Raw genomic sequence first — 6797 nt, forward strand, 5'->3', positions numbered from 1 at the left:
TCAATGTTTTCCAATCACACAACAGTAATTAATACTTGAAAATGATGAAGTGCTGACCCAAGATTGGGTTGACTTTTCACCCTTTCTACTTAGCAGAAGTTGTTAGTCGGCCATTATCAGATTTTTAAAAGGCTAATTAAACATCAAAACCTTCAGATTGAATATTCATAAGATCTGAATATAGGCAGGGGATATAAATCCTTTTTATATCATTTCCCTTTTCATTCAAGTCAGTTTTCTGGGTGGAATAGTTAAGCAATTAGGGTACTCTCTAAAAGTCACTTTTATTCATATCTGTTTCTGTTTTATTCATTTATTTTTTACGATACATACTTATTTGTTTTCAAATATTATGTTATAGATAATACATATATATCAAGGCTTGACTGTTTTGCCCATGCTACAATTTATCATTGCAATATTTTTGCTATTATGGAAATTGCAATAACATTGAGAATTATTGAGAAAGTATTGCAATTGTATGGAGTATATAAAGGTAAGATTTAATCATTGGAAGAATTTCACTGCATAATTTTGCCTAATATTGATAATCCATTTATGTGTTAAAGTGGAGAGTATATTAGGTTGACTTATTTTAGTCTATAGTGTTAGGATGTTTGCCTTGCTTTGAGAGCGAGAGGTCGCTAGTTGGAAGCCTGGCATGTGCAAGGTATTTCCTATTACATATGTACCAGTCCTTTTGTTTGTTTGTTTTGGGTTTAATTTATGGACTGTGTTATAGGAGATGATTGTTTGCTAGGTTTATTGCCCCATGAACAGCCAGGGTCATTTTGAGGCTGTGTCTCCTTGTAGTAGTTGGTGACTACCTCACTGAACAACATATGAGAGGCCAGTCACATGCCATCCATTACAATAAGTATGACATATCCCGCCCATGTACACAACCACGACAGCACTGACAAGCCCATTTCTCAGTTCCGGAGAACACAAACCATTATCACAGGTAGGGAGCGTAGAACCATGAACCTCAGAACTTCACCTGAGGGTACATCAGCCTGCGCTACAACTGACTGAGATATCGCTGCCCCTTCAAGGAAGATGAAGAGAGAAAAGGGGCATTATTTCAACATAAGGAAAGTAAAAAGAGGAATGATTATGTTGAATGAGTGTATATATATGGCTTTGGAATAATTGCTTGTTCTATATAGGCTGGAGAAAACGGCAATTTTGCATTCGCGTATTATATGTCTGTTCGAGTATGAATTTATTACTGAAAATAGAAAAAAATCATTAAACAGTGAATTTTGCGAGATATTATTCAATGGCGATTTGATTTAAGACAAGGTATATATAATATTTGACTAAAACATATGTTTACTGAAAGATTTATCGACCTAGAAATTTGTACTCCATCAAGTTTTGGTACTTTCCAAGGTGCAAATAATTTTTATTTTTGCATTTGAATGGTGTTTCATGACTTAGTAAATGCGACATGGACGAAAATGTTAAAAAGTTCAATGATTTGGGCTATTTTTAGTAACAAAACTATACCTTAATCGGCGAATAATACACAAGGCTACAAAGTATGTACTAAGTTGGTTGTTTTCCCCCAACCCGATAGATAAGAGTTTCTCTATTTAAGGTGATTCACAAGCCAATCGTGACAGGTTTCCAAAACCTTGGAGAGATCAGTAAAGGAAATAACATTCGGATTTCATTATTATAGATACATGTATATCTCACGGATACTTTTTGATACTTACCACTAAAAGACATATAAACATTGGCCATGGAGAAATCACTCCCATAGCGCCCATTATCAGTTTCCCTTCGGGCGTTGACAAATCGTCAACCTGGCTGCCTTACATAACCAGGAAGTACCCGAGAACGGTACTAGGTGTTTAGATGAGAATTCCACCACTGACCCACGCCCAGACGTATCTTATACAGACGAAAGGTGCCGGTAAACTTTCTTCTAAACTTCTCTGGAACGTCACAGTATCGGCAGAAAAGCTTTGATTGTTAACCAAAAACTACCAGAAACAAGGAAGTTAGTTCTATCAAATAAATCCCCGGTACATTTAGCAAAACAGTGTTTCTTTCATGTTCACTGTACTGTGCCAATGATATTGCTTCCTGTTTCGGCCACTGCGACAAACTTGTTTTGTAGTAATATAATCTCCGGGCCGGTTTCCGGAAAACTTTATTCCGTTTTCCGGCTAGGACGGACAGTCATAATACACCAATATTTTTATCATTACTTATAACTATTTGTGTATATGGATCATGAACTACTAAATCATCACGATATACGTTACAGGAATATTTAAAATCGGATGTTACAAACATTAGCTCTATGTAGAGTAGAGTATTAGTGTGACATAAATAGAATTTAACATCAACAACATCTCATGAAAAAAAAAAGCAGGCATGCATTTAGATACATTTTAGTCCCATATAGTGACATCTCTTATTCATAAAGTGATATTTGTTGAAATGTTGACTAAGTGATATCACTTAAACGTCTCAGTGAGATCACTTATTACTCAAACTCATAAGTGATATCGCTTAGAAAAAGTAGGAGAGAAAATCTATTGTTTTCTATTATGTAAACACATTCATTTATGTTATATCTAAGTGATATACAGATATCACTTAAACCATAGACGTGTTTATCAGATATGTATACACGTCTCTGGTTTAACGTCTAACTGTTATCTCCTGTACAAACTTTAAAGTGATATCACTTAACGACTAAGACATATTATCATTAAATGGGAGCAAAAAGTAAAACGACGTCCCATTGCGGGGAGATTGTAATGATTATGTTTCTACTCTCTTCTAATGATGACGTCACATTATAATCATTCCGAATTATTCTGACGTTATAAGGACTTTTTGATATAAGATTCGGATTAGCGTTGCATCAATTATAATGTAATACAATGTTGCAGTTACGTCATTGTACTGTTGTCGTATGACGTCAAACGATTGTTAAGTATGTGAAAAACGTGTAGCTTATCTCAACCAGAGACATATGTCTCTGTCTCAACCGTAGGTGAGATTTATCACAATCTAATTAAAATATATATGCTCATTCTCACTACGCTACATGAACATCTAACAACATCGCATAAGGAGTCATGTCAGGTTGACCTTTTGGATTAACCAATCAAATTACTACTTACTGAATCTTGGAAGTGAATATCGTATGTCCTAAGTAGCATGATAAGGGTGCATGGCTTGCTTAAGCTGTCAATTTGTTTCAAGTCATTTCGTCCAACGAAGCATATAGCTATATGTGCTGTACCGAAATGGTTAGCTTTAGATGCATGATGTGACGAATGGGCGAGATCCGTGACATCGAAAAATTGTCAATTCGACCTGAAAGTGAATTATCGAGGCTTACAAAGGTCATCCTGACGTGACCCCTTATGCGATGTCGTTAGATGATCATGTAACGTAGTGAGAATGACCATCTACATTTTAATTAGATTGGATTAATCACGGACTCACGGTTGGGAATCATGTTGTCTGAAGATACGAACTCAAAATGACACCAAAAAGTACAGAAAGCACGAAAGACAAGGCGTTGAAATACTCATTACATAAGCATATGCTATACTATAATCTAGAAATATCAATACATGTACCTCATTTCGGCTGGAACAGACCGTAACATGCTTAAGTTTCGAATCAGAGCTATTAAACTGATGAATACAATTCGAAACTTTGGTCAGGATGTTACGGAAAACTACCGACAGTTCCAGCACACATTCCACTTCTATCATGGAAGATATCATAGAGCACTGCGAAAATAATTCAAAGTAACAAAGAGATCATCAACAGAAACCATCATACATAAAACCATAAATAACCAGATCTAATGATGTAGAAAAAACAAGTAAATATTTCGAACCAGTGGTTTAATATAAAAGAAAATTACCATCAATTGTCTTTTCGATTCAACACATTTAAAGGGTGATCCTCAACACCATTAAAAGCATACACCCAATGTGAAAATGACGTCGGAATGACATTGAAACATACTCTGACGTTGTTCAGACATTTTATTTTGGTTGAAATGAAAGTTTTCTAGACGTCAGAACCTGACGTTGTACGGACGTCGGAAATCTGTACCACGTCTTTACAACGTTCATACTTAAGGAGTGGAATTTATTTTTTCAAAATTTATAAGCTCACGAATGTTGAGAAAAAGTGATCGTCATAACAACAACACAAACAAAACGTAGTTCCATTTACAACATTTATTCTGTGAAATATTTGGAGGGATTTATATGTTTTGAACATTTTGAAGACCGTAACAACATTAGATTTATGTAACATGATATTTAATGGGTTGCATTTATTTAAAGAATACGACAAGAAGAGAAAATCCGACGGCGGATAATGTAACCCGTTGTAACGCGGTCCTCTTCATTACTACAAGCTGTGATGAGGTTAATGTTGTTATGAAAAATGAATACAATTTTCGACAATGCTTTCCAGCATACTGAATGTAAATGTAACGTCCTAACAACATCATATCAACGTTGAACATTAATCAGAATCCGACGGTGTCAGAAATATGACCTTATATAACTAGATTTACATTTTGTATTGCTATGTATTCTAACACAAGAATTATTTCCCAATTCTGCCAAATTATATTACACATACACTTAGCAAGTGCCAGTTAAGCAGATTTTAATAATATCTCTTGTGCTGGTATACGAAACGGAGTAATGTTGCTGTAATCAACACACTAAGGTAGGTATACCAAAACAAACAGAAATCGTCTAACAGATATGCATGCTTTAGATTAATCTCTGACGACCATTTCCGGAACATTAAAGCAACCGGTGACAACCAATGAGACTTCGTGGGCAGTTAGTTGTAATGTCTATATCTCACGTTCTGTACATATGTATTGTATTGAGAACATTTACTTTACGAGTGATATCCCAAACTAAGCTGCACATTGGTTACTTTAGGCGGTTTGACTTGTATTAGTGCTTTAAAATGTCCTGTTCACGTTAATTCAATTACCGTAAAATTTTACTACTATGTACATTAACATTAGAGTTGTGTTAAGATTTTGAATACTGTACTGGTGTATTCTGGATATCTGGTTTGTTTCTAGTGTTACAAATGTCAAGCAACTTAAATATATATCAACCACCTACAGAAGATACTAGTATCTATAGCCCGACAATTCGAGTTTTGGATGGACTGATATATTACAGCGTTAGCTACAGGAGGGACCGATTCAAAGTATACACACTTACTTGAAAATCCCGTTATTATAATTCAGAGTAACCAGTTCTCGTGAATAACGGCCGAAATGAGCCGCGTTTGCTTGATTTTTTTATCATTGAATAGGATTTCAAATTACGTGCAGCTATGTTGCGTTTTCATATAGTATCAAAAGAATCGAAAAAGGTGTTTATATCCAGCAAAGTATACGGACCTTCCTTGTGAATATTGTATTCATTTGAAATTTTATAGCTATTAGCTAACGAGCCATAAATGTACAAAATGTACATAGACTATAAAAGTCGCCCGACATTGCTTCTACATGTTTATATATATATATCTGATCACGGACGCTAACTGTGGTCTGATCAACGTTGAAAAATAAATAAAAAATGACGCAGCCCGTCGCGACACAATCTAATGTTTAATTGACGTTGTTTTCCAATCTAACGTTTAATTGACGTTGTTTTCCAATCTAACGTTTAATTGACGTTGTTTTCCAATCTAACGTTTAATTGACGTTGTTTTCCAATCTAACGTTTAATTGACGTTGTTTTCACGGTGTGATTTCGACGTCTGATCGATGTTCGTATTTTTGTGTTATATTTAGAATGAGGTATGTTGTACAAAAAGTTATCGGTATCCTCCCTTTTAACTTTTAAGATCACAACAAGAAGGACATTTTCAGAGCATTCCATACCACGGACGGGAATCACGTGATCTGAAGATACGAATTCAAAATGGTGGCCACCAGTGTAGAAAGTATAAAATGAGGTAAGACACTGAAAATACTCATTACATAGGCTTTTCATTGTAGCGAGCATATGATATACTATAATTTAGACATATCCATACCTCATGTGTGCTGGGACAGTTTGTAGTTTTCCGTAACATTCTTACCCAAATTTTGAATCGAAATCGTCAGTGGAATCCTTTCGATTCGAAATTTTGGTCAGAATGTTACGGATAACTACAAACTGTCCCAGCACACATGAGGTATGGATATGTCGACATTATAGTATGACATATGCTCGCTACAATAAAAACACCAATGTGATGAGTATTTTCAATATTTTACCTCATTTTATGTTTTCTGCACTAGCAGCCGCCATTTTGAATTCGTATCTTCTGATCACGTGATTCCCCACCGTGCATACGCATTAACAATCATAAATGTACCCTGCCCGTGACTTATCTATCAATCAATCATCTACACGTATTTCACAGGAAATGTTATAATACCACCCATACGTAACACAACTAATCGCCTGATATATATATATAAGTGTTTAAAAGTAGTCAAGATCGTGTTAGGAAAAGGAAATATGATGTTTCAAGTGTTATGTAAACTTTATATCAATGGCATATCAGTATACAATACTGTAGATATCATTGACATTGTACATAGATAAGGATGTAATGATACAGAAAACATCATCTCTGTGTGGTAAACGGAAATACCGTGAGATGTTTCACAAGTGGGACGAAAGGCAGATAGTTTAAAAGGACTTATTATAACTACTTCAGAATACTAGGAATACACAACAGAATCTTATAGTTAGCAAATAAATGTTTCCCTG

At 35.0% G+C, this 6797-nt stretch overlaps 1 protein-coding gene across 1 annotated transcript in view; it reads right to left on the reverse strand.

The window, feature by feature from the left end:
• Positions 1-6797, reverse strand: part of LOC117327797 (platelet binding protein GspB-like) — a gene marked incomplete in the record, with an annotated part of 631084 nt that overhangs the window by 264175 nt on the left and 360112 nt on the right.

Source organism: Pecten maximus, chromosome 5 (genome assembly GCF_902652985.1).
Source record: "Pecten maximus chromosome 5, xPecMax1.1, whole genome shotgun sequence".
NCBI lineage: Eukaryota > Metazoa > Mollusca > Bivalvia > Pectinida > Pectinidae > Pecten > Pecten maximus.